The sequence below is a fragment of the Triturus cristatus genome, chromosome 2_1 (genome assembly GCF_964204655.1).
Source record: "Triturus cristatus chromosome 2_1, aTriCri1.1, whole genome shotgun sequence".
NCBI lineage: Eukaryota > Metazoa > Chordata > Amphibia > Caudata > Salamandridae > Triturus > Triturus cristatus.
The window spans coordinates 653,575,411-653,600,380 of record NC_140581.1 but is presented as its reverse complement, the minus strand read 5'-3'; positions in this window follow the sequence as shown (position 1 = coordinate 653,600,380).

The window sequence follows — 24,970 nt, the reverse complement described above, 5'->3', positions numbered from 1 at the left end:
TACACTATTACCTAGTGTACACCGTATCTACATGCGTTAATTGCCCATATGGGGGGAAAGGAGAGGGAAGAATGTCTCCAGAACAGTTCGCAAAACTTAAAACCCTCATCTCATTTACAGTTTTGGACAGCCTGCCACAATGTGTAATGGTCGAAGTCACATTGATTGATCAGGGTGGGATACAAAGAGTGGCAAATCCAAAAGTCAACAATCTGTATTCATAGCACCATCATAGCTATATTTATGGTGCTCAAGGCCAGATATTGGAATGGATCAGAGGTCCCACTCCAGCCATGGGATAAACATGACCTAGTGACAAAGGGCACACTTGGAAGGCTTCAAATTGTACCCCCATCTTCAGGGCCGGACTGGGAACTGAAACCGGCCCTGGCAAACTGCTCAGCTGGCCCACAGGAGGGGTGGTGCAGCCGAGCTGTTTACTACGGCAGGTTTCAGCTGATTGTGTTACAGGGGACAGATATTGAAGGCCCCCAGGGGGCCCAAAATGTGCCCCCACCCTAGTGGCCCACCGGGGAACTGCCCGGTGCTCGCTAGGGCTAGTCCGGCCCTGCTCATCTTACCAGTTGTATAATGATCATGCACCCATGCAAACAAGGAAACAACACACTGAAAACGTACTGGCGTAATATCTCAGCACTCTCCAACAATTATTACTACAAACGCAGTGAGCATGACATGCAGAAAGCTTGACAAACAATGATGTACGTGTTTTTGTTTTGTGCACCAGTGTTGAGCTGTTGTTCTTAAAATCCATGACGAGTTAAGATGATGACTGTTGGACTTGGCCCTTTTGGGCAGGTTCACCCCTAAACTTTTTGCCTTTCCTGTGACCTGATATTAGTGGTCCAGTGTAAAGTACGTGCGCGCTCTGAGTGCGTGTGGTGAGATTGGCCTGCCCTCCCATAGGAATGCATGGGGGATATGTGTGTCCATGGTAATTCCTGGTATGAGAGGAGTGCAGGAGCGAGTTTAGTATGTATAAACTCGTGATAATAAATGCTGCGCAATGGTGTGCGCCGATTTATGGTAACTGGTAGAGAAATGCCACTTTTAGAAGTTGGCATTTCTATGTGCTATGTATCTGCCTGCCGGATGTGAATTGCATGTCTGGCTTGTGAGTAACAGGAGCTGAGAGGTGTGGGTGGGTCCAGGAGACAGGGTGAGTCAGCCCAGTGATGAATAGAGAGAGCTGCATGCAGATGGGAGGGAGGAGTTGCACCTGGGACTGTGCCTTCCCTCCACAATGCTGGCTCTGCCCCTGTGGTGTGTCTGATCACTGAGCCCCCACCTGACAAAGGGGAGAGAAGCTGAGCAAAACAAAGTGTTCCAAATCCCCCCTAAGCCAGCCCTGACTGGTATTCCCATGCCCTGCACTTTTACACAAAGGGATTGTCTGATATAAATATAGGGGCTGTGACCCCATGAAAAATGTTCAGTGTGCTGATCCTACTGGGGCGTGCTGCTGCTGGGGCACAGGGGAGGACTGGCATCCCTGGGCTCTGCATTGCTCTTCATTCCTAAGGACTTATTCTTTTTGATTGCTGAGGACTTGTGCTTTTGGAGCTAGGGCTCCTTGCACCCTGTGAGTGCTTTGCTTTTTATATTCCATGGCCTTGAGGACTGGGACTGCATCTAGCGCCTTGTGAGCGATACATTTGTCTACCCCCATGATGACTGAGTAGCGGGTGCCCACCCGCGGTGTTCGTTGTATTCGCGGGAACCCACCCCGCTTCATATTTTAACTTCAGAGGGAGCCTACCCCTCATTGTCCGCTTATACTTTCATTTAAATAGCGGGTGCCCACCCCGCTTCTTGTCTTATTTTAGAGCGGGTGCCCATCCCGCATTTGGCTGTGGTGATTCACCGCCGCGGCCCGATCAATATCCCCGACCCGGAAGCCAGGCAGAGTCCGCCTGACTCCAGGTGGGTCCAATGCAGGAAGAGTAGAGACAAATGCGGCGTCTGCTCGTGCAGTGTTCATGTTAGCCGATGGGAGCCCTGCATGTGCGCATGAAGTCCCGGGTCCCAGGAGGGGGCCTGGGTGAAGGGGAGAAGCGTCCAGAGAAGGCTGCGACCAAGCGACGTCCCAGACGGGGCTCCCGTGGTGAAGAGGGAGCCCCGCGGCAGGCACAGTGGGACCGGACGAAGCAGGAGTTCACCGAAGAGCCGGGTGCCGGTCCCAGCACCAGGGAGACCGTAGAAGTATGGAGCCCGCGTGTTGCAGCCCGGAGAGTGAGGGCTGGGTGGGATACATGGCCGGCACCTATTTTCCATGAGCGGACCCGCCGTTGCGGGCCGCTCCAACATTACTGGCATATTTGTTTTAAAGTGTCCCATGGGGGGGTCCCGAGGCACAAAGGTGTCGAGGCCTCTTTTAGTATTACAGCGGTACCGCCAAGGCGGACTGCTGCAACGATAGGGGCAATTCTTTCCTTACAGTCCCAGAGGGGGGGACTCCCGAGCCGTGCCCCTTCCAGTTGGCATCTCCAACAGCTGCCCCGCTTACTAGAGGGCAGCTGCAACGTCTTTGGGGCAAGTCGATTTCCTTCCAGAGAGCTCAGTGGGCAGCTGCAACGTTTTGCATATTTGTTTAAAGGGCACCCTGAGTACCCAAGGCCCTCGTTTTGCATTCCCAGCTGCGCAGCAATTAGTGCCAGCTGCACCGTTTAGGCTATTCTTTCTTGGGGGCATGTCTTTTGAAGTTAGGAGTAAGATGCACTCCTTTGCCCCATACATCCACAGCTGCCCAGCTAGTAGTGGGCAGCTGCAACGTTTAGGTCTGCACAATTGCGCACCCCTGACTTCTGCTGCATTGGCAGCGTGCCCTGACTTTTGGACATAGGGCATTTGGGCCCCTTTGAAGATGGCCAGTTAGCCAGGGGGACTGTTAGGTTAATAGGGCACCAGGCCCTAATGTGATTATACGGTGCTAGGAAATGTAATTTATATACTTTGATTGAGGCACCCTGATTTATGCCTCTAAAATGTGTTTTTATGATTATGAGGTTATTTGCATACTGTGGTTTATGCATGTGAGATTATTCTCTACTGTGGTTTAGGTATGAGTTATTCCCTATTGCGGTTTATGTTAGTAAGAGTATTTCCTAATGTGAGTTATGCTTAGGAGGTTAGGGTCTAATATGTTTAGGCTTATGAGGTTGGCGCAGAATATATTTCTCGCCTAATGTGATACTGTGCATAATATGATTTGTGTTACAGGATGATGCTGAGTATAGTGTGTGCCAGTAATTACTGGTTGTGTTCTACGTTTATTATGTGTCTGCATTTACTACCGTTACTAAGTGATGATTCTGACAGTGGCCCACATGGCCCTTGTCATGTGTATATAAACCCCTGTAAATATTGCCCAGTGCCATTTGGCACAGTGTATATTGTGTGATTACTATTCTAATGTGTTTTATGATAATACAAAGGCTATTTTTGATATAACCATGTGTGGAGTTTCTTGTGTGGTGTGCCTAGTATGTTGTTGCTGTGTGTGTTGCGCAAATGCTTTACACATTGCCACCGGGATAAGCCTGACTGCTCGTGCCAAGCTACCAAGGGGGTGAGGAGGGGTTATCTTTGGCGTGTAACTCCCTTGCCCTGACTAGAGTGGTGGTCTCTGCCTGACTTTGGCGCAAGCCTTAGCCAACCAGAGATCCCATTTCTAACAATGACCTTCCAATTTAACACATCGGGTGAACATAAATGAAGTAATCCTTCTCTCATTGTATTATCCATGCCATTTTCTAAAATATAGATATTCTATTAGTGCCTATAGAGTTCATAACAGGGTACAGACGTATGCATATTAGAATCTTTTTAGTCCAAATGATTTTGGGTAAAGTGAACCTCCTCGTTATTGAGTTTGATTCTCCATCACAGGGCATTAGTCCCATTCCTACCCCCAGTGAGCCAGGCTTACTCACCCACTGTTGGGAGCATCTATGTGTGTGTCCTTTACTGTGCCAGACATCCTCTTGGTCACCAGATTTATTTTCCTAAGTTACAGGCTTATTTTACGCCCTTCCAGAAGTCTTCAGATGACGCTTCTCTGGTTTTTCTGTTTTTTGCATATGTTTCCTGTAGTCTTGAGGGATATGTGAGGCACCACACTATTGTAGCAATTACGTGACATTCTTATTAGATTAAACAACAGGCACAGCTCCTGAATCAGTGCTTCTGATTGAGAACCCATGGAGTTCCGAATACTGACTGGATTTATCAGCATGGAGTCCACTGCAAGAGTCTGGTTCCGGATTGACTTCCGGAAGTAGTTTAGTGAAGGAAAACCAATGGGCCAGATGTACGAAATGATTTTGCATGCACAAAAGGATTTGCAAACACATTTGCGCATGCAAAATCACTGTTGGCCATGTACAATTCTTAAATAGCGAGTCGCAATTTATTTGCGACTCGCTATTTAGGAATTGCGAGTCGCAATTAGGAAGGGGCGTTCCCTTCCTAATTGCGTCCGCAATGAAATGAAATGTGATATTTATAAAGCAAACTGTCACTCCGGAAGGAGCCTCCTGGTGCTATGTGGATAAAAACAAACTTAGCAGTAGAGAATGGAGACCTAGATGAGGGCTTGACAGAGTTCATCTGATACTCCATAGATCCAGGTCTTTAGGGCCTTCCTAAACTGCATTTCAGTTTCTATCAATCTCAATTTATTTGGCATTAGATTCCAGGCCTTTGCACCTAACACGGTTGCAGATTTCCCTCCCCGCGTTTTGAGTTTAAAGCCCGGCGGTTGGAGGAAGTTTTCTGATGAAGATCTAACTATCCTCGTTGTCGTGTATGGTGTGAATCTTGTGGAAAGATATACTGACCCCAGTCGGCGAATAGCTCTGAAGGTGGTGACAAGAAGTTTGAATAAAATTCTCTTGTGTAGCTGGAGCCAGTGAAGAGATTTCAGGGCTGCTGAGGCTGAAACCCTACAAGGAAGTTTCAAAACCAATCTGGCTGCTGTGTGCTGCTCTACCTGTAGCCTCTTCAGGGTTGATTTATTAGCCCCTGCCAGGAGGCAATTACAGTAGTCCAGGTGCGAAAGTATCAGCGCCACCGCAACGGTTTTCTTGGGTGAAAAAGGAATAAGATCTCAAAACACTACGTCGTCTCTTACCTTTAGGTGTTCCGAAGACGTAGTTAGCTTTTGCAGGGACGCAAGGGACAAATTTCCCTAATCACTAATTTAGAACTTCTAATTTTATGAATACTACAAGGTTTAAGATAGAAATTTGGGAGGAGGGCCGGATACTGGACGTGATGATGTGTTCAGTTGTCGACCTGCGAAATACAATGACAAGAAATTCTAAATCTACTATGTGAGCTTTTTCTTACTGAATTGTCTTTTGACCTTTAAGCAGAATCTAAACAACTCATGTGACTACTATGCCTACCTGCGAACAACTCTTGTCAGGCCTACGTCCTAGTATTTTCTTTTGGAGTATGGGTCAGGCTTTTCTTGTGAGATGTTATCCAGCATTAACGTCTTGATTGTGTCTTGCTGGCGCTAAAAGAAATAAACACTAATTAGATGGCTTTCATAAAAGTAGTTCTAGTGTTCAGTTTTAGCTTCTCTTTCTACTTACTCAATTTGTTATCTGGCGTTGCAGGGTTCAAGATTCTCTATTAAGGTCTGCGCCTGAATATGCCCTTCATTTAAATCACAAAAAATGATGTTCTCAAGAAATACAATAACCTATTCTTTGCTGAATTCTGCGCTAAAACACAATTAACATACTAGTTTTCAATTTCCATTATGCAGAATTCAGCACAAACATGAATAACATACTCTTTCAATTTCCATAATAAACGATAAATTGTCCGTAAATGAAATTGCAGGTTTCTTCTTTGTGCAAATGTCTTTCTAAAAATAGAAAAGTTTTCCAAAAATTGTCTTTAGCTATTCTTTAAATGGCCTTTTTTGCGTAGGGCGCCTTTAAATACTAAATTTCACTTATCTCCTTCTTTTCGTTTTGTTGCAGATCCTGTCGTCGTGAGAGAAGCAGATTTCCACAGCGGAAGACCGGAGCTGCTAAACCCTGCATCGGATGAAGTTCAGGTAAGTGTTCGCGCTTCTTTAAAGCAGGGGATTCTCTGACGCGACCCTTCGCAGTAAAACGAGCGGAAGGCAAAGCTCCTTCCACAACGCTGGGTGCGGTTTAAATAGACGACCGCACCCAAGCGCTCATAAGCTTGCACGCTCCGTTACGTTCTCACGGGCGGTGCGAGCTCAACCAAACTTCACCATGGTTTTGTAAAAGACATGTCCTGAACCTTTAATGATAAGGGTGATGAGATTGTGAACATCATGGTATGCATGCTAAACGGCTCGTGAAACAAAATACTTTCTCAACCACAGAACAGAAAATATACGCATGAAATATCAGCATAAGGTCTAAGTTTCAAATCAAATACACCTAATCATTAAACAACCTTTACATAACGAGGTGCTGGAGCACGGGAAAGGGGTGGGTTTTTATAAACAGAGAATTACCTTGAGTAATCTTCATGTACGTACATATGAGTTGTGAGACCAGCTTTACAACTCTAGTTATTTTTCTTGACAGTACTCCCCTCTCAAGAGCCCCCCTAAAATTCTTGCAATCGGTTTGGGTTTATTGGGGCATCTGTTATGGAAAGCCTTGATCAATTTGGGTGCATTTTTTAAATGGGTGAATGGTTCCCAAGATCGTTCTTCTGGTCCATAACCTTTCCAGTCTACTAAATAAAAAAGTTTTCCACAAACCCTCTTTGAGTCTAAGATTGTCTTGACTTCAAATTCTGGATGTCCTTCAATGAAAATTTTAGGAGGGGGTCGGATCATACGAGTTTCAGGATGATATGGTTTTATTAAGGACACATGAAAAACTGGATGACATCGATATGTGGAAGGAAGAGTTAGCCTTACACAGACTGGATTGATCACCTTATCCACAGAAAAGGCCGATAAACCTTGGGTTAAACTTCTTGCTGCCCTTCATTTTTAAGTTTCTTGTATTTAACCAAACTTTATCTCCTTTTGAATAGGAGGGTTGAACGGTTCGATGTTTCTCAGCAGACTCTTTTTGATTTTCTTTTGCTCTTGCCAAATGATACTGTGCTTCTGAATGAATAAAGATTAATTTTGAGATATAGTCATGTATAGATGGTACAGTATCTGAGACCTTTACATCATCAGGAATATTTTTGGGATGAAATCCATAAGTACAAAAAAATGGAGACATCTTAAGAGACGAGTGTTCTACATTATTGTAAGCAAATTCTAGAGCACATAACAATTCTGACCAGTCTTCATCAAATGAGGTTAATGTACAACGAAGGAGTTGTTCTATGGTTTGATTTGTGCGTTCAGTTAACCCATCTGTTTGTGGATGGTAACTTGAGGATAATCGCACTTCCATGTTCAAGAATGCACTCAACCCTTGCCAAACGTGGGAGATGAACTGGGAACCCCTATCGGAAATAACCATCGAAGGAATTCCATGTAGTCGGATTACATTTGACATAAGAACTTGCGCTAACTCCATAGCAGTCGGCAATTTCTTTAATGGAATGAAGTGAGCCATACGAGAAAATTGGTCAACAACCGTTAAAATGGTGGAATAACCCTTCTTCGTTGGAGGAAGCTCAATCACAAAATCTAAGGAAATAGTATGCCAAGGTTGAGGTGGTATAGGTAACGGTCTTAAAAGACCACTTGGTGCTTGATGAGAAGATTTATTTTGAGAGCAGACTCCACAAGTTTCAACAAAAGTTTGTATATCCTTGAACATGGAAGGCCACCAAAATTTTCTCTTAATTAATTCATACATCTTGGTGACCCCAGGATGAGCTGATAAAAGGGTTTCATGATGTAAACGCATCACAGATTGTTGAATATCAGAGGAAGGTACCAAAACTTGGTCGTGAACATACAGAAGTTCATCTCTTTCTTGCGCAAATGGATATTCTTTTTTCCATTCTTTCACATCTTTAGATTCTAAAACCTTCTTAACATCTGTAATTATGTCACATACAAATACCCCAGCCTGAAAACATGTGGCAGGTAGTACTGGTTTTACTATCGTATTGTGTTCAGATTCCTTTTCTCCAATTCGAGATAAAGCGTCAGCTTTCAAATTTTCTCTCCCTGGTCGATACGTGATTATAAAATTATAATCACTGAAAAATAAGGACCATCGTAATTGCCTGGTGGATAATGCCTTAACAGATCTCAAAGCTTGTACATTTCGATGGTCAGTGTAGATAGTGACTGGATGAAGTGCACCCAACAAGTAATGGCGCCATTCTTCAAAAACTGCTTTGATCGCTAACAATTCCTTGTCAGCAATGGCATAATTTTGTTCTGCTGCTGATAACTTTCTGGAGTAATAGGCTATAGGATGCATTTGTCCAGACTCTTGATCTCGTTGAGATAGCACACCTACAAGAGCGAACTGAGAAGCGTCGGCTTCCACTATAAAAGGTTGTGTTGAATCCGGGTGACATAGGATCGGGGCTGAAGTAAATTTGCTTTTTAAGTCTTAAAACGCCTTTTCTGCCGATTCTGACCAATCAAATTTCACACCCTTTCGCAAAAGTTTAGTTATGGGAGTGATTATCTGCGAAAAGTTCTGAATAAATCTACGGTAAAAATGCGCAAATCCTAATAAACTTTGCACTTGTTTAACCGTAGTTGGACTGGGCCAGGAACTTACTGCATCAATCTTTTTTGGATCCATTTCAATGCCAGAAGGACTAATTAGATAACTCAAAAAGTCCACCTTAGAGACATGAAACAGACTTTTTTCCATTCGCATTTTTGGAGAATGGCACGAACTTGTTTTACATGTTCTTCCTTTGAGTTTGAATAAATGAGAATGTCATCTATATAAACGACACAACACACATCTATAAACTCATGTAATACTTCATTTATAAAAACTGAAAAGCCGCTGGAGCATTACAGAGTCCGAAGGGCATCACTTGGTATTCGAAAAGGCCAAATGTTGTGCGAAACGCAGTTTTCCATTCATCGCCCTTTCGAACTCTCACAAGATGGTAAGCTCCGCGCAAGTCCAATTTTGTATAAATGGTTGCCTGTTTGACTTGATCTAATAAAGTTGGGATAAGAGGTAACGGATATCTATTCTTGATTGTGATGTTATTCAGTGCTCAATAGTCTATGCACGTACGTAACTCTCCCCCCTTCTTTGGAATAAAAAAAATAGCTGAAGAAACTGGGGATTTTGAATGTCGAATAAAGCCATTGGCGAAATATTCATCTAAATATTCTCGTAAATGTTCATTTTCCTTCTCTGTAAGGGCATATATTCTGCTGCATGGTAATGTGGCTCCTGGAATTAGATCTATTCTACAATCAAAATCTCTAAGAGGAGGGAGAGTATTAGCTTTTCCTTTATCGAAGACATCAGTAAGATCGGAATACTCAGATAGAACCCCTTCAAGGAGTAAAATGTTAGATGATTTATTTAAAAAATCTAATCCTTGCACAACGTCTTCTGTACCATTATCTGTAAAACAATGGTCATGACAATGAACTGATTGGAAGTTGATGGTTTTTAACACCCAATCCATAACTGGATTGTGTAATGTTAACCATGGAATTCCTAGAATTAACTGAAATTGTGGTGCGTCTATTATATCAAATGTGATGCTTTCTCTGTGTTTGGGGGAACTAATCATGTCTAGCAATTCTGTCTGTTTTAAGATGGGTCCTGACGTGAGCTCTTTTCCCTCAACTGCTCTCACAATTTCTGGATGACTCTTGAACTCTGTTTTAAATCCTAATTTAGTCAAAAAATGAGTATCAATAACATTTCCAGTGGCTCCGGAATCTATAAGTGCCTCTATGTCCCAAGAACAACTGGGATTGGACAAGGCTGCCAATTTTACCTTTATGCACAGATGATGACACCCAGAAGGTGGTACAGTAGAGGCCAAACTAGAGTATACACTCGATAAATCGACCTCGTCTTTTATCGAGCGTCCAAGTTTTCCGGCTGCTTTTGAGTTAATGCCACGTCTGAAGGTTTTTGTTTCGGTTTATTTGGACGAGTAGGACATTCTTTAACGAAATGGCCTGTTTTGCCACAATAGAGGCATTGATTCAATTTTCGTCTCTTTTCCTTTTCTTCTCTAGAAAGAGTGCCTCGGATAGTGCCAATCTGCATAGGCTCTGCTGAATCTGTTTTAGCAGGAGCCTCTCTGTAAGCTACTGGTTTGTCTTTTAATAGGATTAACTTGTGATCTGATTTCACTCTTTCCCCTCTTCTTTCAGACAATCTGTGGTTTAATTTTATTCCAGATCAATGAATTTGTTAATGTCTTCTGGAGGTTCAAGAATTTGCATCACCATATCTTTTAACTCGTCCTTTAAACCTCTGTAAAAGAGGGAGACCCTTTTATCTTCTGGCAATCTTGCCTCAAGCACAAGTCGATTGAATACTGAAATATAATGAAGTAAGTCGGAAGAACCCTGTCTTAAATTTAAGAGTTCGTTGTCAGCAGATTGAACAAAAACATGCTTTGCAAAAATCTTTTTCATTGCCTGTTCGAATCTTTTGAAATTATATAAAATTGAGTCATTACTTTCAACCAGAGGGACTGACCAAAGGGCAGCATCCCCCCCTAAATATGATAAAACGAAGGCTACTTTTGAAGAGTCATCAGGAAATGCAGTCGATTTGGCTATAAAATGCGAATGGCATTGGTTCATAAAGATGGAGAATTTTCTACTGTCACCATAAAACCTCTCTGGTTGCGCAAGAGGTATTGGAACCGGGGTGACCACTTGAATCTGAGTTGGGGTGCTCTGAGTTGTTGTACTTGAGGAGGAGGAGACCGGATCAGTAAATGTTTTCTGAAACATTGCTGGTTTAAGCAAAGGTTTCTGCTGCATTGTGCCTTGTAAAACAGAGATGTCTCTACGTAAAGCAGCATTTTCTACTTTTATATCATTTAGCATGGCTGCTAAATCTTGTAAGGAAATTTGTTGATTAAGGTCCATTGCGTCCAGGCGAAATATTTTTCGTGGGCTTTGCCTTCTGTCAAAACACTACGTCGTCTCTTACCTTTAGGTGTTCCGAAGACGTAGTTAGCTTTCGCAGGGACTCAAGGGACCAACTTCCCTAATCACTAATTTAGAACTTGTAATTTTATAAATACCACAAGGTTTAAGATAGAAATTTGGGAGGAGTGCCAGATACTGGACGTGATGATGCGTTCAGTTGTCGACCTGCGAAATACAATGACAAGAAATTCTAAATCTACTATGTGAGCTTTTTCTTACTGAATTGTCTTTTGACCTTTAAGCAGAATCTAAACAACTCATGTGACTACTATGCCTACATGCGAGCAACTCTTGTCAGGCCTACGTCCTAGTATTTTCTTTTGGAGTATGGGTCAGGCTTTTCTTGTGAGATGTTATCCAGCATTAATGTCTGGATTGTGGCTTGCTGGCGCTAAAAGAAATAAACACTAATTAGATGGCTTTCATAAAAGTAGTTCTAGTGTTCAGTTTTAGCTTCTCTTTCTACTTACTCAATTTGTTATCTGGCGTTGCAGGGTTCAAGATTCTCTATTAAGTTCTGCACCTGAATGTGCCCTTCATTTAAATCACAAAAAATTATGTTCTCAAGAAATACAATAACCTATTCTTTGCTGAATTCTGCGCTAAAACACAATTAACATACTAGTTTTCAATTTTCATTATGCAGAATTCAGCACAAACATGAATAACATACTCTTTCAATTTCCATAATAAACGATAAATTGTCCGTAAATGAAATAGCAGGTTTCCTCTTTGTGCAAATGTCTTTCTAAAAATAGAAAAGTTTTTCCAAAAATTGTCTTTAGGTATTCTTTAAATGGCCTTTCTTGCGTAGGGCGCCTTTAAATACTAAAGTTCACTTATCTCCTTCTTTTCGTTTCGTTGCAGATCATGTCATCGTGAGAGAAGAAGATTTCCACAGCGGAAGACCGGAGCTGCTAAACCCTGCATCGGATGAAGTTCAGGTAAGTGTTCGCGCATCTTTAAAGCAAGGGATTCTCTGACGCGACCCTTCGCAGGAAACGAGCGGAAGGCAAAGTGCCTTCCAGAACGCTGGGTGCGGTTTGAATAGACGACCGCACCCAAGCGCTCATAAGCTCGCACGCTCCATTACGTTCTCACGGGCGGCGCGAGCTCAACCAAACTTCACCATGTTTTTGTAAAAGACATGTCCTGAACCTTTAACGATAAGGGCGATGAGATTGTGAACATCATGGTATGCATGCTAAATGGCTCGTGAAACAAAATACTTTCTCAACCACAGAACAGAAAATATACGCATGAAATATCAGCAAAAGGTCTAAGTTTCAAATCAAATACACCTAATCATTAAACAAGCTTTACATAACGAGGTGCTGGAGCACGTGAAAGGGGAGGGTTTTTATAAACAGAGAATTACCTTGAGTAATCTTCATGTACGTACATATGAGTTGTGAGACCAGCTTTACAACTCTAGTTATATTTCTTGACATAAGATCCCCAAAAAAATTCAAGGTTTTCATTAAGCCAAAGCAGGTCCCCGACACCTTAAGTGCATGGGGTTTAAAGGAGAGGGAGTAGTCGAACAACACACCCAAATTTTTAGCCACTTCCACAATGAATGGGGGGGCTGCCACATCCTCAGGCCACCAGGCCTTGGGTTGAAAGGGATTGTCTTTTCCTATCAGCAGGATTTCTGTCTTGTCTGTAGTACATTGGAGGTGGTTGTTTTTCATCCATTTGATGACCTCCGTAAGGAGGGATTTAACATTTTCTTCTGCATCCGTAGAATTTTTATCAAGGGGCAGGATCAGCTGCGTATCGTCAGCATAAGATGTTATCTCAATCCCATATGATGAAATAAGAGAGATAAGCGCAGCCATGTATTTATTGATTAAGAGTGGACTGAGTGAGGAGCCCTGTAGGACTCCTGCAGTAATGGTGCGTTCTGAAGATCGGAAAGGGCCAAGAGAGACCTCTTGCCTCCAGTTGGTCAGGAAGGACTTGATCCAGGCCAGTGCAGTGTCAGAAATGCCGCAGGATTTTAATCTGGCCAAAAGTATGTCGTGAGAGATGGTATCAAAGGTGGCAGACAAATCGAGCAGGATCAGCACTGCCTTCCTGCCATTATCTGTGATGAATTTCAGAGTGTCTGTTATCTCTAACAGTGCAGATTCTGAAGAATTTTTGGGGCGAAAACCTGACTGTCGTGTGTGGAGGGTCTGAGATATTTCAAAGAAGTTCCAGAGCTCCTTATAGACCAATCTTTCAGTTATTTTACCCAAAATTGGCAGCAGGGATATAGGCCTTAGATTGGAAAGGTTGGATGAGTCAATATTTTGTTTTTTCTTTACTGGCTTCACTATGGCAAGTTTCCACTCGTCAAGCACCATGCCGGAGCAAAGAGAGAAATTCACAATGTGATTAATCACAGGGTTTACTATTTCCATGATTTGATGTAATATCACAGGGGGGCACGCATCTAGTGGTGAACCTGATTTACAAGCTAAGATTGCTGGGTGTGTACGCGAAAGGGTCGTTATGCGATGTTGCTTTGCCCCTTCTGGTAGTGTGTTTAGATGGAATTAAATCCTCACTTATAGCCGTCATCCAAGTGTGGAAGCGGTAGGAATCCTCTATGGGCTCACCAGTAAAAACTGGCTTATTTTCTTGGGCAATGCTATGTGTGAATGTCTTGTGACCGCAATTGCGGTTGCAAAACACTCACAAATTACCACCCTCTTCAAAAGGGTGGTAATGCAGTCGCAATTTGGAAGGGGTCCCCAGGGGACCCCTTCCACTTTGTAACTGTCTCTGAAAATATTTTTTAAGGGCAGGCAGTGGTCCCAGGGAGTTATCGTGGGTCCGAAATATCAACAGACAAATCGTCGTGGTCAAGAATATTGAATTTAGATAAGTAATATCAATGTTGAAAATATCGAAGTATAAAATATCGTTTGCAAAAACATAGGGGGCATATTCACAAGGTTCTATAGCCGAGTCAACGGCACTTTATCGCAGCCAAAGTAGCAATAAACTTATCGCCCCAATCACAAGCTGGTGTTAACATCGCACAGCACCAGTTTACCTGCGATAGCAGCCGCAAAACACATCGCCACAGATGACCCCCGCAACTATTGCTAATGAGATGCAGAGTAGGTGTTCCCGTGCCAAAAGCCGCGACAACATCACTCCACAACATTCTCAATGACCAGCCAGATCTGCGATAAGAACACAAAACAGACGATAAGGCGCGTAAGCAACGGGAAATAACACCTGCTCTGACCAGGTGCAAATTCGGACCACAGCCTGCATCACAAAAGGGAGCCCAGCCCAGAGCCACACCTGAAGAACTACAGATGCACCCGGGCAACTGAACATGCAGCCCAGAGGGCCGAAAGGGCAACAACACCCACCGCCACCACCCCCAGGACCACCCCTCCCTGGCAACCCCCGATTAAAGACATGCCACATCAGCTACACCTAAACATGTACAAAAAAATCTGCATGATGTCGCACAATCACAACTGGTGACATTCATGTGTCGTCACAAAAATGAGCATCACACATTCACTTTCGAAGTAACAAATGACTTTTTATTAAAATGAACACTGAACTGAAATGAAGACACATGGCGGCTCCCCTCGGGACAATCCGTAGGTCACGGCCTGCAAGACAAAAATCATGATGAGAAGGTGTGTCCTGCGCACATCAAAGGACAGAGAGAGAGCGAAGGAGAGAGAGAGAGGAAGAGAGGAAGAGAATGAGATAAGAAGAGAGGAGGAGAGAGAGAGACAAGAAGAGAGGGGGAGAGAGAGATAAGAAGATAGGGGGAGAGAGGGAGAGAGAGAGAAGAGAGAGGGGGAGAGAGAGAGAAGAAGAGAGGAGGAGAGAGAGAGAGAAGAAGAGAGGGGAAGAGAGAGAGAGAAGAAGAGAGAGAAAGAGAAAGAGAAGAAGAGAGGGGGAGAGAGAGCTTAGAAGAGAGGGGGAGAGAGAGAGAGAGGAAGAGCGGGGGAGAGAAAGAGAGAGTGCCGCCCCTGCGCACCCAGGCCACACTGCTCACCTGCTGCCACCGGTGTGTCTCCACCCACTTGCCGGCATGTATTACAGTTCACCAGGTCACACATCTGAGACAGACCAGTCATCTGAAACGGAGACAAGATACAGGATTGGCACAGTACACACAATTGCACAAGACAACATGGACTGCCCGCCCATGCACACCCAGGCAGAGGCACCCCAGCCCCTCCTGCCACCCATCGGAGCATGCCCGCCCATGCACACCCAGGTAGAGGCACCCCAGCCCCTCCCGCTGCCCATCGGAGCATGCCTGCCCATGTATACCCAGGCATAGGCACCCCAGCCCCTACTGCCGCCCATTGGAGCATGCCCACCCATGCACACCCAGGCAGAGGCACCCCAGCCCCTCCCGCCACCCATCGGAGCATGCCTGGCCCATGCACTCACAGGCCTCACTGCTCACCTTCCGCCACCGGCATGCAGACAAGAGGTTCCACCACGTGCCGCTGCAAGCCACAAGCCCGGGGCCCGTGGACATGGCACCCTCCAAATTATGCAGCCCTGCTGCACAGGCCACCAGGTTTCACGTTTGGTACTGGGTCTTGATTACTCCATGGCAGAGGACATACCAGTGCACCTGGCCTCACCGCAGGCTGCACACCCGCTCAGCCCAATAGGTGCCACTAACTCTGTGATCCCGGAAGCAACGCCACATGGCGGTAGGCCAGCGCTGCCCGCTGGCTCTGGCCTACACTTCAGGCCAGCAGGGCACACAAAACCTGAGCTGTCCGGACCGTCGGGACAGGGCATCATCGCAGGCTGCACACCAGCTCAGCACTTAAGGTGCCCCTACCTCAGTGCACCCAAAGTCACCGTCCCGTGGCGGGGTGCCTGTGCCAGCCGCAAAGCTTTTGGTGCCATTAAACCTGTGTAACCCCAGCCAGCGCCACGTGGTGGTAGGCCCCTGACGGCCGCAAGGCCTCGGGTGCCACTAACCCTGTGTGCAAAAACTCATGGGCCCTTTATGATTGAGAACCGTGGAGCGTCCGTCATCCAGTCATCACCGGCAGAGTGGAATGTGACGTCGTCGGCCCCTTATGTTGGTGGAGTCACATGGCCTGTGACGGATATGTGTGATGTGTGTGCAAACCTGCCCTCAGGGAGTGGCTGTGGCATGCTGACAACTAGACCAGTGACCTGAACACAACCAGCGAGCATGCCTGCGACGGGTAGCAATGAGGACCCCCTCAGAGTGTAAGCAGAGTGGTCTGGCCTGCCATACGCCGGACCAGTGCAGGGCTTGCAACAATGACTCGTGGTCTCTGGGCGTGGTCCAGTCCATGTCCGGACATGGAAGTGACTGATGCGTGTGTTCCTGTTGTAGTGTCCACGGCACCCGGAACACAATATGAAATGTAGCACCCTCTGACTGGCATCCCACAGGAAGAGCATCATTGACGCAAGGGAAATCACTGTCCCTACATTCATCCACACATTCATACATGAATGATGAAAGACATAACACAGCAGTGCGTTACTGAATGTTTATTGCACATCCAGTGCAGTTTTGCAGCTGAAGCGGTACAGGGCAATGCCAAGCACATTACACAATATGGGCCCATGGAGGGCTAGCCAGAGTCCAGCCGGGGATGACAAGTACTGTGGGAGAGGAAGGGTACAGTCCACAGTCTGCTCGCCGTGTCATTGGTCATCAAACAGGATATGGTAGTCCATTTTGCTGTCCAAAGTGAGTGCATCAGAGTGTATCGGGTCAGTGGAAGGTCATGGGGCCATGTGTGGCACCAAGCAGAAACAGGTCAGGTGGCGGAAATGAATGCTAGTGCCTCCTGATCACAAACCCTGTGGGTGTTGCAGTACTGGTTGAGGCACTGTTTGCCACTGACACATCAGGTGCCGGAGTGGATACGTCTGCCACACTTTGAGGCAATGGCACACCAGGGGGCGGAGATGTGGATGGTGTGGAGGCAGCAGCATTCATCATCGCCACGCCTTGTGGCAGCAATGCCATGATGAGGATCTGCAGGGCATGGTAGATCCCAGCTACATTTTGCTGGTGTGCAGCGTTGGCTGCCATCCTTTCTGCCTCCATTTGCACCATGTCCTCCATGAGCCTCCATGTGGGTGCCAGCTCACGGTTGGTATCGCTGGAGTCCCCTCTGAGCGGACAGGTGTTCTGCTCTATGCGTCATGACTCCAGTGATGTCAGTCAGGGCTCGTTGGAGACCATGGAGCGGGCCTAGACACCCAAGGATGGCGTCCAGTTTGGTAGCCATGAGGTCGAACCTCACCCGCAACTGCTCAGCCGTCTCCCTCTGGCCCTCCAGCACATGGCATTGGAAGGCCATGTGTTGTTCCTGGGGGTCTTGGGAGACTGCCGGGGCTGTGGGTACCTCCTTCTGGGTGGTTTGGGTGGTGGATAGGGTCTCCTCGATGCAGCTGGGCAGTCCTGATCCTGGAAGTGAGTCGCGGATGATGTCAATGATGTCTAGGAGAGCTTGTGCGTCGATGCTGGGGTTATCTTCCTCGTCATCAGTGAAGAGTGGCTGAGACTGCTGTGCAGGGGGTGCTGACGGTGGCTCTGCAATGTGAATGGGAGATGGTGTATTGCAATGTATCCATATGTATGTAGCTGCATGGTACATGTTGACATTCAGACAGCATGGCATTGTACATTGTGACAGTCTATAGATCTGGGCGATGACCCAGAGTCATTGAGGGTGCGCACTGTGCTCTGCTTGATTGTGCATGTGTGCCATCATGGCCATCTCCACCCGTCCCCCCAGTACCTGGTGGTCACTCACCCTGTTGTAGTTGTGTTGTGTCCTGTCGAGCAGTGTCCGGTCCCCCGACTCCGGCCACAGTATCCACACTGATGACTGTCGACACCAGCTCCTCCATGTCATCCAGCACGAGCTGTGGCGCTGTGTCCCCACCTCCAGTCTGCATTGCTGCCTTCTGGTTGGCTGCAAGTTTCTCCTTGGTCTTTCACTTCGTCTTCCCCTTCTTCTTGTCCTTGCCCTTCCCTGTCCCCGAGGTCCTGGGCTGGTCATCCGGGGTGCTTGTGGGGTTGTACTCATCCTCTGCGCCTGCTCCGGCTGCCTCCATGGTGCTTGGGTGTTGGTCGGTTTGTGTTTGGGTGTTTTTTCTACTTTTATGGTGATTTTTCCTACCTGCCAGGTGTGTGTTGCAGGCCTGACACTGCTTATCGCTGATTTCCTCATTGCGCTTTGGCCCATCGCAGGCTTTTTCGCGTTGGGGTTTGTGTTTTTATCTCCATCGAGGTGGTTGTATCGCGGGCATTGGCCGCGGTTTCGGCAAACTATCTCATGGGGCCACCTTGTTGTGAATTCCACGTTGACACTGGGTTATTTTCCCTTGATAGGCTGCGATGTATAAAGTTGCGTTAACATTTTTAAGGTGATGTTTAGCACACGTTCTTGTGAATATACCCCATAGTTGTTAAAAATATAAATTTTTTATTAATGTTATGTATTTTAGTATATATTTTATATGTATGTGATGTATGTTTTTTTGTATAAGATTTGTTTGTATTTTTAATATAGGTGTTACATTTTTAGTAGTTATTCTTTTTTTTTTATTTTTTTTTTGCATTTTTAGTTCCATAGCGGGTTGCGGGTTTTTAGGGGAATAGGGTTGGAAGTAATTTAATTATATAAAATGTATTGATTATTTCTAGTAGTTATTAATATTTTTTTATTTGAATTTTCCGTTTTTAGTTCCATAGCAGGTTGTGTGTTCATGGGGGAATAAGGTGGGAAGTAATTTAATTATATTAAATGTATTGAATATGTTTTATTTAATTATTATTTGTTTAATTGAGATGTTATGGCATTGAGGGTAATTTATCATTCATTAATTAATAGTTGGCTGTTAATTAATTTTAATTAGTTAATTGGTAATTAATTTTAGGTTGTGTTGTGGTGTTTATAGTTGGGAAGGGTGGGAAGTAATTTATTTTTAATTGATTAATTAATAAATAGTTGTTAATTAACTAATTAGCAATTAATTATGGTACGTGTGTTTTTGATTTTAGGTGTGGGTTGTGGTGTTTATAGGCGCAAAGGGTGGTAAGTATTTTGTGTTTAATTCATTATTATCTAGTTGTTTATTAATGTTTCCTATCTATACAATATAGGAAATAAACAACACAGATTTATTTTGTAGAGATTCCGATTAAACGTAACTACATTGATGCTCGGTCATCCTTCAAGAAGGTATAGGAGCTCTAATCTCTCGGCATGCCCATGTGATAGGAAGTCGGTGCAGTAAGACCTTCACACCTTTTTTTCTGTGGGCTTTACAAGAAGGAAAGAGACAGATTTATCCTCCAAATCGTAAAGAATCTAAAGTTTAGGCAATGCCGTCCGGCATTATTGTATACAAAACAACTCGAGGATCCTAATATCTTTTTTGCGACAGCCTCTTTTTGCTAGCTTGCCTAAGAAGTTGGAAAAATATGGCACTCACTGCACATGAAGCATGTTAAGCTATTTATTTTTAATGGCTGACTATCCATGGGTTATTTTATGATTACATGTGACTGATTGATTGTCATGTTGTTTTTATTACTGAAATTGTTATTTAACATGTTTATATATCTTCAAGCGGTTTCTAAAAGACTTAGATGATGTTGTGATGTTTTACCTTGACTAATTAATTTGTCAGATTTTAGATGAATTCGATCTATTTAACTTAATATGGTTTTAAATGTATTTCCATCTTTTTGTACTTTTATGATCTGTAGATCACAAAACAGACCGAATAAAGTAATTTCTAAGTCTAAGTCTAAGTTTATTAATGTTAATTATTTGATATTTATTTTGTGTGATTGTTAATTTTTTTGTGTGTTGTTTTTACTTTTAAAGGGGTAAGAGTTGGGTTTTAAATACCTTTTTAAATATTTAGTTATTAGTTGTTAATAGTAATAGTTTTTCTTTTAAAAATAATTTTATTGTGTTTTATTCTTTTATAGTTTAATTTAGGTGTGTGTTGTGGATATTATAGTGTTAGAGCATGTGTACTCAATCAATGTTTATTTTTTTTATTAATAATATTATTTCAATTGATTACTAATCATGTTCATTATGGAAATAAATTTAGTTCAAAATGTTGAAGTGTTTTGTTTTTGTTGTGGTGTTAAATGGTAGGAAATAAAATGAATACATTTATGTTTTAATAAAAAATGTATTTGTTGTTGCTACTTTTAAATAATTATTGTTTACAAATGTATTTATTAATTTATTTTATGTATTATTTGGAGGTTTTTGTTATATGTAATTAATATTATAATATGTTCTCTTTTTATATGTTCAATATATTTTATTTTATATTTTTAAAATATTGTATATTTATTTTTATAATTTTTACAATTTTGTAATATTCTTTGTTTTTTTCAATTGATTGTGTTATTCGTAATTCCTGTTTCTCTGCTATCCAAAACTTTCCCTACTTTTGCATTCACTGGAGTGGAAATAGTAATTTTAATTACTCCGCTATCCAGCACTTACCCTACTTTTGCACTCACTGCAGTGCGAATAGTAATTTTTACCCCTTCGCTATCTAACACTTTCCCTACTGTTGCACTCTTTAAAGTGGGAATAGTCATTTTTGCCCCTCCGCTATCCAATACTTTCCCTACTGTTGCACTCGTTGGAGTGGGAATAGTAATTGTTACAACTCCGCTATCCAACATTTACCCAACTTTTGCACTCAGTGGAGTGGGAATAGTAATTTTTACCCCTCCGCTATCCAACACTTTCCCTACTGTTGCACTCTTTGTAGTGGGAATAGTAATTTTTACCCCTCCGCTATCCAACACTTTCCCTACTGTTACACTCTTGGGAGTGGGAATAAAAGAAAATTCCCCTCCGCTATCCAGCACTTTCCCTACTGTTGCTATCACTGGAGTGGGAATAGTAATTTTTACCCCTCCGCTTTCTAACACTTTCCCTACTGTTGCACTCACTGGAGTTGGAATAGTACATTTAATCATTCCGCTATCCAATACTTTCCCTACTGTTGCACCTATTGTAGTGGGAAATGTAAGTTTAATTCTTTTTAAATAGTTTATTGTTTTAATTTATTATAGAATGTTTTTTTCATTTTTAATTATTGATATATATATATATATAATTTTTATATAGTTTTAAGTTTAAAAATTAAATAAAGATAATAGTTCATAAATAATTTTTAAGTAAATATATGGATGCATTTTTATGTTTGTATGTTTATAATTTTTAAATTAAGTTTATTTGGTATATTTAGTTAAAATGCATATTAAATGTAATTTATTTTGTTAAAAATAATATTAATATTTCATATATTTACTATATATTGTTTTATGTTATATATAGCTTCAAATCGATATTTTTTACATCTATATTTTTTACCTCAATATTTTTGTACTTACCTGCAAAGGAATTGAAGTTGATATTTTTGCAGTCGATATATATATATATTATTTTATATATTTATAACATCGATGTTTGTTACATCGATATTCAATCAGTGAACCAGTACTTTGAGCCAGAAAGGCTAACAGGAACTGCTGAAGAAGTGAATAGTGGTGCACCCGGGAGCCCACTAGCTCGTGCCATGTATACAAAATGCCAATCCTAAGGCACACAATAAGAACACTCCTGGACTTGCAAAATGTTCTGAGGTGGACCGATCCTGCTGCACTTGGCATCTGTGACCTGTAAGAAAGACCTAAGCGGGTTGGTTACCCTGCCACTTTAAATCCAAGGACATAAAGATCTTCAGGTACCATTAGGGCGATCCCATGATTGACTCCAGGAACATAAAAAAACCTGAAGAGCACACTTCTGTGAAGAATTCCATCTGATCATTGGCAACTGGACATGGACTGGACTTTGCTGTTGCCCTCTAACTAACACAGTTGAGTGTCTCTGAGTGCTCCCCCTAAGGTCTGGGCTCCTTAGAACTGTACTTCTATTTTTTCTTGGGCCTCCAAATATGTTTGAGGACTAGTCCCAAAGTTTTGCTCAAGAGCTTCAAGGGCGCGACTGTGAAAAGTATCTGACCAGCAGAGCCACTGCGTCAGATTGACTTTAAGGATTTTTTCTGCTTGGAGAAGAGTTTTTCCTTAGAAAAACACCAAAGTCCTTATTCAGATTGGGATGTAGAAACTTTTTCAAACTTCCATACTTCTAGGCCTTCATGGGGCCAATCTACTCAGAGTATGAGTTGTGAGCTCCATCACAGTCAGCCGCAAACCACGCCTCAGTGCCAGTCTACTGCCATCATTGACTACTATTGGAACTTTGTGCTTCTTTCCACTTCACATCTTTAAAAGTTAATAACTTGAGTTCCCTTTATTGGATTTTAGTGGTTTTTGCATCATTATGCTCATTAGAATGTTCTCTCTTTTTATAAACTGGAGTGGGATTTTTATTGTGTTGTGTATTTGATTTGTTTACCTGTTTTAGTACTTCTTCAAATGCTTCTTACATTATCTTTAACTTAAACTTGCCTGTTCTGTGCCAAAGTTACCAGGGTTTGCGTTCAGGTTTAAATTACTGAAACCTTTGACTTGACCAAAACAAGTAGTGACTTTATTACTTGCGGTGGAATCCAATGTACCCCACAAATTAAACCACATTCTCATTGTATTCATAAATACTTAGCACAATAGTCACACAGATTTGTTTGCTGGCGAATATTGTCAATATGTACAAAAATATATACAATTATAACTACAAAAAGCATTGGCGAACCTAAAAGGTCTGACTACTGTAGAAGTGAAGGTGATTATTCATTGATTGGCAAGTTTGTGTGTGTGAGTGTATGGATGAGTGAGTGGATAATATGCTGATGAGTCCAGGATCATGGGTGATTTGCATAAAGTTAGCCCCTGTCTCCTTCTAACGCAGGTATCCTTGCACCATGGTACCTGCATTGGCGCTAATCTGCATGAAGCGCACCAGCGCTATGAGAGAGCTGAAGTGTGCCATATTTGACTAGATATGATGCATTTCTGATCTCTTCTTTTCACACAACGTAGTGCAGCATGTTGCCTCGCTGAACTGCATTGCGTAAAAGGTTAGTGAATCTGGCCATGTTCACACTATGAACGGAGATAGCCTATGTAACTGGGCGCAGGCTCCAAAAATACTGCTGGGCATGTGCAAAATACCTGAGTGCCCAGTGGTTAATGAAAAGTATAACACTTTCTCAGTGAAACATTTATCCAAAAATACAAGGTATGAACTGATGGAAAGTTTATTCAGCTGTGGATGGTACTTTGGATGCCTCGGAGTCTCACATCAAATTGTAATATAGATTTGCTTCGAGACGCTAATATGCCAATTTATATGTATATTTGCTATGCTGTAGCTTCCTTTAAATGGAGTTAAAATTGAAGCATCTGCTCGAGTATGTCTCTCCTTTGCTTCCTTTGCATCAATCACAAATAGTTTTTATATAGGGATTACTACTCATGACAAGGCATTGAAAATAGGTTTCTTTACTCCACTATATTATGATTTGTTGACGCCTGTTACGCTGCAGCAAATGTGCATTTAAGGTGCAGGATCACATAAAGTGCCCATGTGCCTGGTGTTTTGTGTGGGTGGATGTGTTTGTTACTTTGCTCTGTAGTAGTGCTATTTATAAGGGACTGCACAGTTGCACGAGTGCTGTATTGCACCAACAAAAAGTGGTCTTCGTTCTTTGTCCACAAATATGTCATTTGTTCTGAATAGTACCCTTGATGAGATCAAAAGAATGACACTAAGCACAGTATCTCACTTCTTTTTAGTGCTTTCTAATATAAATGAATACCTAGCTAGTAACATTTACCGTGGGCTAGCAAAATCAGATTTAAGCCAGACTTGAGCAAAACAATGGCCTTTGTCATTTAATGAGTGCTGAGCACAAATGACACTTGGCGACAATGATGACGCACGTCGCTATGCTTCGCTTGCATTGAATGACTTGTTAATATATCACACATATGTATAATCATTGCTTATGTAAATGCATGTATGACGTTTTATTTATATTGAGTATATAGAGTGATTTTTATTTTGACAGCTAACTGTAGTTTGAGTGTGTGCACGTTAACGTTGCTGAGTCATTATAGGCCTCAGTTGAAAGACTCCATATTTAATACCAGCCGCGGCCCGTGGAGGGAGTTCCATGGGGCGGAAAGGCGAGGCGGGGGAGAGGCAGCGTGGGGGGTACTGAAAACCGGAATATGGATAATTGGAGGTAAGTAAACAATTAAATAAATAAAACGAATTTCGTAGCGCGCGCTGCATCGCAATTTGCGATGCAGGGCGCTACGAAATTAGTTTAATTTATTTAATTGTTTACTTACCTCCAATTATCCATATTCCGGTTTTTAGTACCCCCATGCTGCCCCTCCCCCGCCCCGCCTTTCCGCCCCACGGAACACCCTTCACGGGCCGCGGCTGTTTAATACAATGATGTATTTTTGCTTGCTTTGCGTAGTCATTTTTCTCGTTTCAGGCACAAAGAGTTACCATGTTCTTGTTATTGTTAGAGTTCTGTGTGAAGGTTGTTGCTATACAAATTTTAATGATGTGGACAGTGGATCTCACTCAGCACCTGCGTGAGAAGGGAGCCGATGAAGAAGAATCCTCTTTTGTGCTATATCTCTGAAGGCCACTGTGATGGAAAATTCTGCCTTGTATTACTCATGAGAAATGGAATGACACTGACCGTTACATCAATGTGTAGTTTTGATTGGTTCCTTCTCTGTGAGAACTAAAGGAGTATATCTTTCTGTTGGATGTTATTGTTCAGCCTGGCTTTTTTTTTTGCAGGGTCATCCCCAGCTTTTTGCCCTCTGTGTTGAAA